The sequence below is a fragment of the Lacerta agilis genome, chromosome 17 (genome assembly GCF_009819535.1).
Source record: "Lacerta agilis isolate rLacAgi1 chromosome 17, rLacAgi1.pri, whole genome shotgun sequence".
In the NCBI taxonomy this organism is placed as follows: Eukaryota; Metazoa; Chordata; class Lepidosauria; order Squamata; family Lacertidae; genus Lacerta; species Lacerta agilis.
In genome coordinates this window covers 34,296,210-34,311,502 of record NC_046328.1, presented here as the reverse complement: position 1 = coordinate 34,311,502, position 15,293 = coordinate 34,296,210, and positions in this window count along the sequence as shown.

The following is a 15,293-nucleotide window of genomic DNA, read 5'->3' as shown; positions in this document are numbered from 1 at the left end:
GTTTGGATATATTTCGAATTGCTGCTGTCATCTTAGCCAGATTCATGAATTCCACTAATTTAATCAACCATTCTTGAATTGTCGGAATTTTCTCCCCTTTCCAATTTTGGGCTATAAGTAACCTGGCTGCCGTGCACACATACAAAATAATATTTTTCCTATCATCTGGAATATTTTCAGGAGTTATACTTAATAAAAAGACCTCTGGTTTTTTCCCAAACATACACTTAAGCATCTTCTTTAATCTTTCGTATATTTCACTCCAAAAACCAAAAATCTTTGAACATTTCCACCAGCAATGAAAATAACTGCTTTTTTTTTTCATGGCACTTACAACAATCCACCGATTGCGTCTTAGAAATTTTTGCTATTTTCTCTGGGGTTAAGTGCCATCTATAAACTAATTTCATCATATTCTCCTTAATTCCTGTACAGGCTGTAAATCTCATATTAACTTTCCATAACTTATTCCATTGCGCTCTGTAGATTGGTCTTCCTAAATCTTGGGCCCATTTTGTCATCACACATTTCACTTCCTCATCTTTTAATTCCCATTCTAATAGATATTTATAAATTTTTGCTAATGATTTATTGGAACTATCGACTAAAAGCTCTTGCAATTTAGATTTATTTTCCAAAAAACCTATCTCTTTATGCTTTTTAAATAAGCTCTGTATCTGGTGGTAATGTAGCCAGCTTGCACAATGTTGTTTTCTTTTATCAGTTGGTTTCTTTCTTGACGAGGCACGGAGAAGAACGAATCTGTGTCCATTCTTGGGTAAATTTAATATGAGGGGAAATATAGATTTAATTAATAAAAGATAAGCCTATCAATGGCTTCTAGACATTGTCATTATCTTCTTGCCTCTGAATATATGGTTTCTGAGAATCACATGCAGGGAAACTTGCTGCTGTGCTCAAGTCCTGCTTGAAGGCTTTCCAGAAGAGGCATCTGGTTGGCCACTCTGAGAACAAGATGCTGGACCAGTTGGGTCTTTTATTGGGTTTTGTTTCGTATTTGGTTAAAATAATAAATCTATTAGTTATAATAAAAGGGTGATTCCCTGGATTCTTAAATCCAAGTTTGGGACTACTAATTTTTGCTGAGAGAGTGCCAGCAGAGTTTTCCAATCACAATGACCGTTCCCCACATCAAACAGGGTGCACATTTTGCGGGGTCGCGTGCAGCCGCCTGGATCCCAGAGCAGCTCCTGGTAGTTCGGGCTGGCTTCACCTTCCCGAGCTGGATACCTGTGGTCTCCGCCTACCCAGTCAGCCTCCCAATCCTGCCTGGGGGAGGTGTTGCCAGGGGGATTGGCCAGGTATGGGGAGGGAACACAGACCCACACAATAGAAGGTGTTCAATACATGGGAAGCACCAGTTGGGCTCCAGAGCTTCTCCCACCCTCCACTTCCTCAATTTACTTTTTCATTTTGCATGTTAACCTCTTCTCCACAGGTACACAGGTGCTGCTATGTCAAGGCCGCTGTTGAAGGGCCGGAAAGGAATTTCCCTGCATTGGCAGGCTTCACTTTTCCTGTAGCAATACGTCACAACTTTAGCGGTTGCAGGCCTTGGGCGGAATCCTTTAGTCATCTTCCTAAATGGCATGTGGGGGTGTGGGGTGGTGACCCCACGCCCCTATTGCAGTGTCAATACCAGGGTTCCCGTTAAAGCGATCTTGGGTGGAGGCATTGACCATATGACGAGAGGTTGTCATTGCCCTCCCCCTCCAGCGGCAGCGAACAGGCGGGCGTGCTATCTGCTTGAACATATGTTCTCCAGAGCCAACCCAATCCCCTCACATGCTGGATAACCCTGAAGTTACCCAGGTCCCTGGCTTGGGAGCTGGGAAGGATAAACACCCAGTGCCTGAGCCTGCTAGATTGTGAAATTGGGTGCTCCACAATCTGTAGCGTTTACCAGGGTTCGGCACGCTTGCGTTGCATTGCTTTGCTTTCTGTGCCTGGCAACTCCTGGCTATTAGCAGAGTTCAAAGCCACAGCGAAAGCTTGTGTGTAACTGCCAAGGCAGCACAGCAATAATTCACAGAAGCGTTGTCTTCTTAACTAGCTGAGTTTATTTACAAAAACAATAAATCTTCTCCCGGAGTGCTCAGTTCCATGACTGCTCTGGTCGGTGAAAACGAAACCAAGAAAAACAGCACACAGAGACAAAGACCAAAAGCCCATATGTGAACTGCCCACACAGTGACCAGTGCGTCACAGCAGAGCACTTAACTCTTTAGGCTCTGATAATCTCCACAGAGCCAAGGTCTCCCTACATATGAATCTTAATACAGTTGTGGCATAATTTTAATCCCATAGCACGTTGTCTTGTGTCATTATTCCACTCCGGGGCTGCCTGGGGTTTGGGGGAATCCACCTGACCACGCAAATCACACAACAAAGTAAAGTGTGGAAATATAGGCTGTTAGAGCTTTAAAAGATCCCCTTCTAGGTTGCTTCCAAATGTCCTCACATTCCATAGCATAGAAAGAGACCATATGCTTGGCAAGTTTAAAATGGTTTACTTACAAACTCTTCAAATGTCAGATTCATGTGCTTTTCCATGTAGCAGCAGGTAAAGACGGACAGTTTAATTTAGGTTCTAAAAGTGGCAAATGTTTCTAAATTATTTGTATACAAACATATATCTTTATTATTACGGTCAACGACCAACACACAAAAACAAATACAGAATCAATAATAAGTGCAGTTTGCAATTGATCTGAGGTTGATCTAAAAGGAGTTGGCCGTCTTAAAACTAAAATATATTAAACTTAATAATTATTACTTTAAGAGAATTAAAATTAAAATTATTTAAAAGAATCAGCAATTCAGATTGTTATAAGACTTAAATCGAAAGAAGGATCAGAAGCCACCTATTTAGTGCAGACCAAAGCTTAATAGCGACAGCACAAAACTTTGCCACCACAGCTGTAACCTTAGGTTTGGCATCTGAGAGGAGCCAGTGAGTATAGTGTTCATCGGAACATCCAGAAGACTCGCATAGTAGCGGAGAGATAAGTTCATTCCATGAAACCCTAGAAAAGCGGCAACGGAGAAGCACGTGGTCTGTAGTCTCTATTTCTCCGGAGTCTCATGGACAGAGTCTGTCGCCCAAAGGAACCCCCCTGTACTTCCCATCCAAAACGGCAGAAGGCAGAATATGATAGCGGGCCAGTGTGAATGCCCTTCTGTGGGATGGGACCTCAAGCTGAGTAAGATACCTAGCTGGGAGTTGTAAGTATCTCCGCTCCTCTGATGTTAAAGAACGAGGGACTTTAGTTAAGTCATTTTGCCTCTCGATAGCCATTATCCTCTGCTTGACTAGTGCTCTTGCTGTGTTGTAACTATGTGAACAAAGGTAAGCTGGATGTGTATACAAACATAAAGATGCCTTGCTTAAGCTACACATTCCAAACCTGGAGCCCCCTTCCTGGTAGTGTTCACATGGTGGAAGACAGATAGAGCAAGGAGTTTGATAACCCTTCCAAGGTGAAGAGATGAGACCTAGCTAAGCTTGGCAGGACAGCTTACTCTATGGACTTAACCCAGTGATGGCCAAATTGGCCCTCCAGCTGTTTTGAGACTACAATTACCACCATCCCTGACCACTGGTCCTGTTAGCTAAGGATGATGTGTTGTAGAATCAGGTTAACACAGGGTTAACTCTGCACAGGAAGTGACGTTCTGAACTCTGGATGCTTCGTTGTTTCTGTATTGCTTTTGTAACTGTGTCGCAGTTGGATTTGTGTGTGCTGCAAGGCAAGATGGGGGAGTCGATATGCTCCCGGCTGATGTATATATTTCTGCAATAAATGATGACTTAGAAAAGAACTATCGTGTTCAGAAGCCTTAATTGGACTTGCACTTGACTTAACCCCTTCATGCATAAATTAGAGTTAAACACATGGGCTGTATGAGGCTGGTTTATCTTTGGCCTGATCCAGCACGGCTCTCCTCCTTAGGCAAAAGAAGCAAAGAATTTTTAAGGGTATCCGAATGATAAGACAAAGAAACTTCATTATTAGGGGAGTGAGGTGATGCACACATCTGGTCTAGGACATTGGGCTTCTTAGACCAATGTTCTGCACACATACCCAGTATTTATCTGAGCTGTGGATAAATGTCTTTTCCAAATTAACCACCTTATTTGTGGGGAGAGAAATTTCTCTGGAGTAAGGAGAAATTCTCCAACACTTTGTTGAGGGTGGTTCTCATCAATATCTGTGACAATGCTATAATGGTGATGATGATGCATTTATTATACCCATCTATTTATTATCTATTTATCTAGGATGCTTCCAACTAAAATACAGGGGGTGGGGTGGGGAATCTGTGTTAGCAGACTGGCCAGCATTTTGCATTCTTCACACTTCCCTGGAAATAGGAGGAGAGGAAGAGGAAGAAGTTATGGCAGGCACCACCCAAGGAAAGTGGTGGTGAAAATTCAGAGAAAAATATGTAAGGTGGCCTTTTTTGCAAGGGGAGAAAGAAATAGGAGCAGGGGAATTATTTCCTGTTTCATTTCTGCTTCAATCTGTGTGCTTTCTCCCCCCCCCCCCAAAAAAAAATATAAAACATGAAAATTCTCTCTCTCTCTCTCTCTCTCTCTCTCTCTCTCTCTCTCAATCTCTTTATCTGGAGCAGACTTCAGAATAACAACCTGGCTCCACATCTCACACATTAGTGTTTGAGAGAGCCTTGAGTTTTGGTTATTCAAGTTCACTAGCTTAAAAGGAGTGATCCAGCATTGATTCATGACCTCCTAAATCAGTTGATCCATCACGAAAGGTCATAGTTTATGGGCAAATCCTCCCTAGACTTAATTGCTGTACACATTCCTTGTGAAATATTCTTGTCCCCAAATAATTAGGTTTCAATAGTATACCTTTCTTTTTATAGGTTTATGAGGACCTCTTGACTTCAGGTGACCTAAGTAGAACAGAAATAGGAATGTCCTTGTTTCTTTTTCTTCTGATGCTTGTGAAGGAACTTGCTGCCGTAAATATTTCCAGGTGATTTTGCTAAGGGTGGCAGTCTTTGTGAATACTTTCCAGCTTCAATGTTGCTCTCTCATCATTACCTAGGTAGGTCAGTAGACAGATGGAAAGTGGTTAATGTACATCACAAACAACCACATTCAGCAAGTCTGTTGGGGATTATGCATATTGGCTGAGGAATCTACAAAATATTGCCATACATGTTACCAAGGCCTGATGGAAATTATGGACAATGACCAGAGATTGTCCAAAATTCAGTCAATCTATGCACCTTTTCCACAAAACATATGGACCAGGAAATGTGTGCAAAGCCCTCTTTGTGGATGGATTTTGTGCACATTCTACAAAATATATACATAACCCAACCCTTCACCAACAAACTTAATAATTTATAAAACAATGAAACACTTAAAACAAGTAAAGGGAGCTAAAATAAATAAATAAACTATACCACTGCAACAGGGTGGGCTGTTTCATTTGCAGTTTAAAATCCTTAAAAGGCCTTAGTAAACAAGGGTGTGTTAATCTGGCAGCAAAGTGATAACAAGGAGGGCACAAGTAGTTAGAGCATGAGGCTGATAACAGCAAGGTTGCAGGTTCAATTCCCATATGGAGCAGTTGCATATTTCTGCATTGCAGGAGGGGTGGATTAGATGATCCCCAGGGTTCCTTCCAGCTCTATAATTTCACAGTTTTATTATTCTACTTCTGTTGATGCAGACTAGAAAAGAATGGGATTCAAACGCTGCTCCATCACAGTGTGGATTCATGTTAAGCATGGTGTCTACTAAGACCCCTAGATCCTTCTCACATGTACCTGCCCTGTGGTACGCCCTCCCACCAGATGTCAAAGAGAAAAACGACTACCAGACTTTTAGAAGACATCTGAAGGTAGCTCTGTTTAGGGAAACTTTAAATGTTTGATGGACTATTGTATTTTGGTATTTTGTTGGAAGCCGCCCAGAGTGGCTGGGGAAGCCCAGACAGATGGGTGGGGTATAAATAATAAATTACTACTACTACTACTACTACTACTACTACTACTACTACTACTACTACTGGCAAGCCAGGTGTCCCCCAGCTAACATTTGTGTACCTGCTTCTTCCTGCCTAAGTGCAGAGCCTGACATTGGTCTCTATTGAAATTCATTTGGTTAGTTTCGGCCCACTTCTTCAATCTGTTGTAGTCATTTTGAAACCCAATTCTGAGAATTCAATGAATAGTGCACTATACTGAAAACTCTCTCTTTTATTGCCACGTGGTTGACTTCCCCTGATGTTGAAACATGGAGAATGTTCCTCTAAATATCATGGTGCATGGTCCACCTCACCAATATTCTCTATTGTGACTAGCAACATGCATCCAAAATGTCAGGTAAAGGAACATGTTCTCTTGGCATGGCACCTGAGAACCTTCTAATGAGAACCTGGAGATGCTGATGACAATACCTGTGCTCTTCTGCAAGTGTACAGGTACTTCCACTGATTCTGTCCCTGAACTACTAATAGAAGAGCAAAACAGTGAGTCTCTGTCTGAAGGTACACAGATCTAGGTCTAAAGGCATACAAGGTGACCGCCTTGGTGGACCTGGGCAGATCTAGGTCAGGGGCTGGATGGTAGACCTCCTGGGACCCACATAAGAACTTGGGTTCCATGATGGAGAAAAGGTGGGATTTTTTTAAAAGGGGGAAATAAATACACAGGGTGGTATATAATTAATTCCTCTTCAGAGTAGGCTCATTGAAATTAATAGATCTAAGTTGGTCATGTCTATTCATTTCAATAGGACTACCCTGAGTAGGGCTAACACTGGATGTAATCCACATATTCTGCCAGGCTTTGCAATGTCTACTTTGACTGACAAGTGTCTTAAGCATTGAGCTTCCTCAAAATGTGACAGAAACACCGCAGGGTCAGACATAAGACCCATTTAGTCCAGCATCCTATTCTCGCAATGGCTAATCAAATTGGTCCAGGAAGCCAACAGGTAGGGCATGACCGCAGAAGCCCCCTCTCACGGTTAACCATCAAAACATCAGAATTGTTTTGGAATTTTTTGAGTCAAGCTGAGTTTATGGGAGGAGCTCATCTGTGTGTGCAACGTGTTGTTGTTTGAGATGATTCACAGAATAAATGAAGCCAGGTTAATTTCCTCAACACAAGGCTGTCCATTCCCCATTAAAATTATAAAAAGAAAGGAATTTATGGATTTTAATAGAGATGCTTCATTGCAGGGATCTGACACTAGACCACAGGCAGTGAATAAGGATTCTGTTTGGAGAATTGACATACATAGCGTTGTGTCATGGTGTCAATAATTAGCAACTGATGTAAAAAGGTCACAGCTTTTCCAAGCTGGCCAGGTCTGTATAAAAGCACCGAGAGCTCAGGAGCCTTTTCATCAGCTTCAGTTGACTTCACACTCAAGACTTACCTTCAGCAAACCAGGTAACATGTTGCATTTTGTTTCTTTGCACGTTAAATGGCCTGGAAGACATTGATTTGTTCTATATGCAAGTAGATAGAATGGGGGTTGAACCATAGCTCCGTGGTCCATGGAGAAGGTCCCAGGTTCAATCCCTGGTGTCTCCAAGTAGGGATAGAGACTATTGGACAGATATTGCATAAACCATCTTCATGTATTCAGACATTGCAAGAATGGGGAACTCTATGGTCCTCCAGATTATTGCTGGATGGCAACTCCCATCATTCCCAAGCAATGGCAATGCTGGCTGGGGGTGATGGGAGTTGCAGTACAACAGCATCTGTAGGGCCAAAGGTTCCCTATGCTTGCTCCAGGGAACAGGGCCAGAGCAGAGACACTTCAGGACCCGGGAGAGCCAATGCTTAGGGATGATGGGAGCTGGAGGGTTTCAGGTTCCCCAGAACTGAAGCATGGTGTACTGTGCTCTAAACTGGAAATTGAATGGAACAATTTATAGTATTTCTGTTTCCTGCTTTTGATTTGCAGACCCACCCGTCCATGTATTATTTGTGCATGAGAGAGGAGGGGTATTTACAAGATAGAAGGCATTGTGAAATGTATTGTAAAAAAACCTACCCCACCCACCAATTGATTAAAAATTGAATTGATTAATCTCTTTGTAGTACAAAGCAACCACTGGCCCTCCAGATATTCCTGACCTAAAACTCCCACCAACTCCAGTAAGCATGGCCAATGGCAAGGGAAGATGGGAGTTGTAGTTCAGCAGCATCTGGAGGACCAAAGGTTCCCCACATCTATACTACAGGCTCTATTCCAGCCACACAAAACCCAGAGGCTTCTTCATCTGCATACCCACAATATCTTCATGCACACAAGCATGGCTATCCTGCTACCTTTGGAACCAGTCTTAACACCAGTCCTTCCCCTCGATGCAAATGGGATCAGGAATCCTGGAGCACATAAAGAATGCATATTTATGGGGCTGAAGTACTGACACTCCCCTAGGAAGGACTCCTAGTGACACTCACAGAGCTGGATTAGGCCACATCTAACAGCAAATTTAAGCTTCTCATCATGGATTGGCTGGGAGTATGCCTGACGCCCATCCATCCAATCCTCTCCTGCTTGTTCACTGTCTGTCTCTTGTGTGTTTCAGATCCCTCTCTCACACTCAAGATGGCCTGTTGTGGAACTTCGTGTGGTTCTGGATGTGGGGGCGGATATGGCGGACACGGTGGATACGGTGGGGGCGGAGCTGGCGCAGGCAGTGGCGGAGTGTTGGTTGACACTGGAGACACCTCAGTTGTGCACGTCCAACCCGGCGGTTGCTCCCTGACAGTTCCAGGACCCCGTCTCATCTGTCACTGTGACCCCAGAGTGTCCTGCCACTGTGTGTGTGCTTCCGAATGCTGCCCTCCCTCCTGCTGTGGCTCTGGGTCTTATGGGGGTGGATATGGGGGTCGTGGGGGCTATGGCCCAGGCATGAGAGTCGATATGTGCTACCCAGGCTATGATGTGATCATGCCAGCAGGATTCCTGTGCAGCACTGCCCACTGTGGTAATGTCAACACATCATGCTGTGAACCATGCTGTGGTCCTTGTTAAGTCATTACAGAGACCATGCAACGTTACTGGGCAAAATAGGATTGTCTTCTCAGAGGGTTGAGCACCTTCCACTCTTGCCATCTTGGTGGGATTGTTGGGTCCTTGACCTCTGTGTCTACCTTCCCTGGATATGACTCTCTCAGTTTCCCCCTCGTCACAATAGTTACTTCATGCTTTTCCTTTTTGCTACTGTTTACTGTTTATAGTTATTTCATCCTTTTTGCTACTGTTTACTCATGTATTGTCATTTTAAGTGCCTACCCCCTTCCACTCAGAAGGTGATTTATTGTACTGAAACTTGAACAATATTAGGTTTTTAAAACTCTGTAACCATTCTTTTTCACTCTCCAATTGTATCCATTTCCCATCTTTTGTCATTAAAAACCTCCATGCATCGTAGATACTTTGTCCTATTATTCATTTATTAGTTGGTTCCTTTCTTGATGAGGCATGGAGAAGAATGAATCTGTGTCCATTCTTGGGTAAATTGAATATTAGGGGAAATATAGATTGAATTCATAGAGGAGAAGCCTATCATTGGCTTCTAGACACTGTCATTGTGTTCTTGCCTCTGAGTATCTGGTTTCTGAGAATCACATGCAGGGAAACTTGCTGCTGTGCTCAAGTCCTGCTTGAAGGCTTTCCAGAAGAGGTATCTGGTTGGCCACTTTGAGAACAAGATGCTTGCCCAGCTGGGTCTTTTATTGGTTTTTGTTTCATATTTGGTCGAAAGAATAAATCTTGTAGTTATAAAAAAGGGTGATTCCCTGCATTCTTAAACCCAAGTTTCGGGCTACTGATCTTTGCTGAGAGAGTTCCAGCAGAGGTTTCCAATCACCATTCACACAACAAAGTAAAGTGTGGAAATATAGGCTGTTAGAGCTTTAAAAGATCCCCTTCTAAGTTACTTCCAAATGTCCTAACTTTCCTTAGCATAGAAAGAGACCATATGCTTGGCAAGTTTACAATGGTTTACTTACAAAATCTTCAAATGTCATATTCATGTGCTTTTCCATGTAGCAGCAGGTAAAGATGGACAGTTTAATTTAGGCTCTAAAAGTGGCAAATGCTTCTAAATTATTTGTATACAAACATAAAGATGTCTTGCTTAAGCTACACATTCCAAACCTCGAGCCCCCTTCCTGGTAGTGTTCACATGGTGGAAGACAGATAGAACAAGGAGTTTGATAAACCTTCCAAGGTGAAGAGATGAGACCTAGCTAATCTTGGCAGGACAGCTTACTCTATGGACTTAACCCAGTCATGGCCAACTTGGCCCTCCAGCTGTTATGGGACTACAATTCAAATCATCCCTGAGCTCTGGTCTTGTTAGCTAGAGCATTGCCAGCATTGCTAGTAGCCATTAATAGCCTTCTCCTCCATGAATTCATCTAAACCTCTTTTAAAGTCAGTCAAGGTGGTGGCCAACATGGTCCACTGTGGGATGGAGTTCCCTCATTTAACTATGCCCTGTGTGAAGAAGTAACTTCCTTTTATCTGTCCTGAATCCCCCAACATTCAGTTTCAATGGATGCCCATGAGTTACAGTGTTCTGAGAGTAGGAGGACAAACTTGTCTCTGTCCACTTTGTCAAGACTTTTTCCACTGTCTCGCCACAGTGGTGCATGTTCTAGTTATCTCTCAGTTGGACTACTGCAATGCGCTCTATGTGGGGCTACCTTTGAAGGTGATCCAGAAACTACAACTAATCCAGAATGCGGCTGCTAGACTGGTGACTGGGGGTGGCCACCGAGACCATATAATACCGGTCCTGAAATACCTACATTGGCTCATTGGCTCCCAGTACATTTCCGAGCGCAATTCAAAGTGTTGGTGCTGACCTTGAAAGCCCTAAACCACCTTGGTCCAGTATACCTGAAGGAGCGTCTCCACCCCCATCGTTCAGCCTGGACACTGAGGTCCAGCTCCGAGGGCCTTCTGGCGGTTCCCTCCCTGCAAGATGTGAAGTTCCAGGGTACCAGGCAGAGGGCCTTCTTGGTAGTGGCGCCAGCCCTGTGGAACACCCTTCCATCAGATGTCAAGGAAATAAACAACTGTCTGACTTTTAGAAGACATCTGAATGCAGCCTTGTTTCAGGAAGTTTTTAATGTTTGATGTTTTGTTGTGTTTTTAATATTTTGTTGGGAGCCGTCTAGAGTGGCTGGGGAAAACCAGCCAGATGGGTGGGGAATGAATGAATGAATGAATGAATGAATGAATACCATCATCATCAACGCTGTGTGTGTGTGTGTGTGTGTGTGTGTGTGTGTGTGTGTGATTTTCTTGGGTTACAAAAGTATATACATCATCTCTATTTTCGGATAAACTTCTGTCACCGAGGGAGCCAGCGTTCAGCTTCTGGGTCATGTGCCAGCAATGACTAAGCTGCTTCTGGTAAACCAGAGCAGTGCATGGAAACACTCTTTACCTTCCCGCCAGAGCAGTACTTATTTATCTACTTGCACTTTAACGTGCTTTCGAACTGCTAGGTTGGCAGGAGCTGGGACCGAGCAACGGGAGCTCACCCAGTTGCGGGGATTCAAACCGCCGACCTTCTGATCAGCAAGTCCTAGGCTCAGTGGTTTAGACGACAGAGCCACCCGCATCCCTCATACAGTATATCAATACTTTTAAGTAAAAAGGAAAGTACAGTACACTAATAGTAAACTCATCCTCTGAGTATGGATCTTTATAGAACCAATGTGACTGCCTCTTTCAAGTGACCAGAGGGAGAGCTTAGATGGTTTTATGGGGAAGGGTCCAAATTTTACAGAAACACCAAAAAAATAAAAATAAAAACAAATAGGGTGGAACTGGAAAGGGAGCAAAGAAACAAGAAATAGCCCAGTGAAGACTGAGCATGCTAATTCAACATGAGATGCTGGCTGACTGTTGAGGGGGCAGGGGAAGGAAAGGGAGGATAGAACCGAGTAGCATTGGAAAAGGCATGGCTGATTGGTGTTTTGAACCAAAGCACTCCCTGCTGCAACTTTTCATTGCAGGTCCCATCCATCTAAATCAGGGGTCGGCAAAGTTTTTGTGGCTTGGGCCGGTTTATGGTCCCGCAGACACCGCGGTGGGCCGGAGTGCACATACACATGCATGGATGTGCAAACGCTATTTCCAGTGCTCCTTCTGGCACGGAGGAGGCGTGTGCAGCTTCCCATTGGCTGCAGGAGCTCCTTGCAGCCAATGGGAAGCCAGCCAACGCCGTGGAATGCGGTCCCCGCTCTGCTCTGCAACCGAGTGGGCGGTGGGGGTCCCTGAGCAGGCGGCGGGGGTCCATGGGCCGGTTAAATGACCCCCATGGGCCACCATAGGCCTTAGGTTGCCAACCCCTGATCTAAATGCACGGTAGCTTCTTTGCATACGTGGCTATGCTCAGTACAGTCTTTTAAAAATGTTTGGACCCATTCACTCACATACATTTAAAGCCCAAGATACTACTTCAATCAGTCATGGCTTTCCCCAAAGAATACTGGGAGCTATAGTTTGGTAAGGTTGCTGAGAGCTGTTAGTAGTCCCTCCCATTCTGCCTCACAGAGCTGGAATTCCCAGAGTTCCATGGGGAAGAGGGACTGATTGTTAAACTGGAGCCTTATTTGCCCCTACGGGTTCCCATGGTTGCGCCCGGTGAGAAAACTTGGAAGCAGAAAAGACACCTGAGGCTGCTGGCTTCAGAGAGAGAAAGATTTATTTTCTGTATGCAGTGGTACCTGCGTTGTTTTGTACAGCCAAGCAAGTACAAAAAGTCAATTTTCAGACAGTTCTTATAGACAGTTCCCTGGCTCTCTTCCCACCCCAGGAATCTTCCTCTTGTCCATATAAGGAACATTTCCTGTTGTACATTTCCTGTTGTACATATAAGGCAAAATGACATTTAGCCCTGAGTTGGTTCATGTGCACTTCAGCAAGGCCATCCTATCTGTGACCTAGACAATTCCTCTCTGTGCAAGGACAGTTACTCTCTGTGCAAGGTCTACTACTGTTATCTCTAGACTCTTAGTCATAGCTTGCCAGAAAGAAGTGCAATGCAGATCAGAGTTCACAGCTTTACAGAGAGGTTTCATACAGAAAAGCTTAACAGAGGCACTTTTATACTTCTGGACTAACAATACATTCAGGTAAATATATACAGGTTAGCTAATTAACCCCTTTCAAAACCACTCTGAATATTTAAATTTCACCTGTTGTCAGGGACTGTTCTGAAGAGGGCAGCACTGAGGAAGAATGGTGGAAGCCTTCCCTCTTCCCCTGCTCCTGATTCAGATCAGGAATCTTCCCATGAGCAGGAGGACACTATAGATTTGGAAGAGTGGTTTGCAGAAGGACCTAGTTCAGAAGGCAGAAGCTGGGAAGTACTGGGTGGGGAACAGCTAGGAGAAGAAACACTGGGAGAGAGAGGATTAACAGATTCACTTTCTCTGGAAAGTATTCCTCTGCTCTCCCCAAGGTCAAGAAGACCTCAGAAAGTGGCAGAACAGAAAGCACACAAAGCACAGAGGGGTCAAGATCAGATTACAAGACGCAGGAGTGAAGTGGATTAATAGGGACATAAGGGGGTGGAATTCTTAATTGGGAGCACTACCATTCTAGGAGGGACCCAGGTGGCGCTGTCGGTTAAACCACAGAGTCTAGGGCTTGCTGATCAGAAGGTCGGCGGTTTGAATCCCTGCAACGGGGTGAGCTCCCATTGTTCGGTCCCAGCTCCTGCCCACCTAGCAGTTCAAAAGCACGGCAAAGTGCAAGTAGATAAATAGGTACCACTCCAGTGGGAAGGTAAACGGCGTTTCCGTGCACTGCTCTGGTTTGCCAGAAGCGGCTTTGTCATGCTGGCCACGTGACCCAGAAGCTGTCTGCAGACAAACGCCGGCTCCCTCGGCCTATAGAGCAAGATGAGCACCACAACCCCAGAGTCGGACACGACTGGACTTGAGGTCAGGGGTCCCTTTACCTTTACCATTCTAGGAGATGAGTTCTTTGTTCTCTCACTGTGATTATTAAAGTTCCTAACTGGTAAGAAGACTCATTTTCCTTTGTTCTGCTTATCTACTGCCATGGGGGGTGGGGAGTCGATTCCCTGAAGCCTGACACCTGTTTAAGGTATCCCAATTTCTAAAACACACACACTCACACATCCCTCTCCATCCTCCATCCAGTGTGACCAGAGTTCAAAGGCACATTCCATTCAGACAGAAACACTCAATGTGGTTGCAAAACAGGGTCAGTGATGGGTGGGTTTCCATACACACCAAGTGTCCCTGTTTCCCAGGGACAGACCCAGACCCAAAATTATGAAAACCAATACAGCTTCTGATTTGATCGAGGAATGCCCCTGTTTTCCCCACCAGTCCCTATTTTCACCTGAGAAATGTTGGAGGGTACATGTTTCTGGAGGGTGTGTGACCTGGACTGAGTCCCAAGAGTCCAGTATACAATCTTGAGGGCTGCAATTGTCCCACTGCACCTGGGGTTCCCCATCCCTGATCTAGTTCTACCTGTTTCGGGGAAATTTCAGACAGGTTGGAATCTCAATTTGCTAGAGACAATCTAGTCCTGCCCTCTAGAGGGCAAGCCTGCTCCATATTCTGTGTGACTTACATCCCTTAAGATATATGAAGACCACGCTCTTTCAGCCACTCCTCATAGGGCATGGTTTCCAAAAACCCACCACCACCCTGGTTGCACAAAAGCATTATAAAACACCAGCTTGAGAAGTCATTGTTTGCTTTATTATTAGATAAATATGCATTTTGACAAATGGATTTTTCACTAAATTAAAAACAAAACACAACAACATTTCACACGTGATCAAAACAAGGCTTTCTTTAAATTATGATAAACATTGTTTTAAATATATCAGTATTTAAAAACGCAATGCGACCTATGAGCTAAATCTTCCAGTCTCCATTTCCCCCCACTGCATGGACTATTGAACCTCTTATGAAGCCTGTGGCTCTGTGGTTGTTTACTCAGAAGTAACTGCTGTTGAGGTGAAGTCTTTTGTGAGGATGCTTAGGATTTGTGGGTTGAATCCATGACAGTGCCGTGTGAATGTTACGTTTAGCTCAATGGTTTCTGCTTGTGCAATTGAATGTCCTGCCCCTTTCCTCCCCTAAATCTGACCAATGGGTTCTTCTGCCAATCCTCTGGAGCAGGTTTAGGGGAGACTTAGGGGCCAGGACAGAGGAGGGCAAGTCTCATTGCACAAGCAGAAATCCTTACAATGATG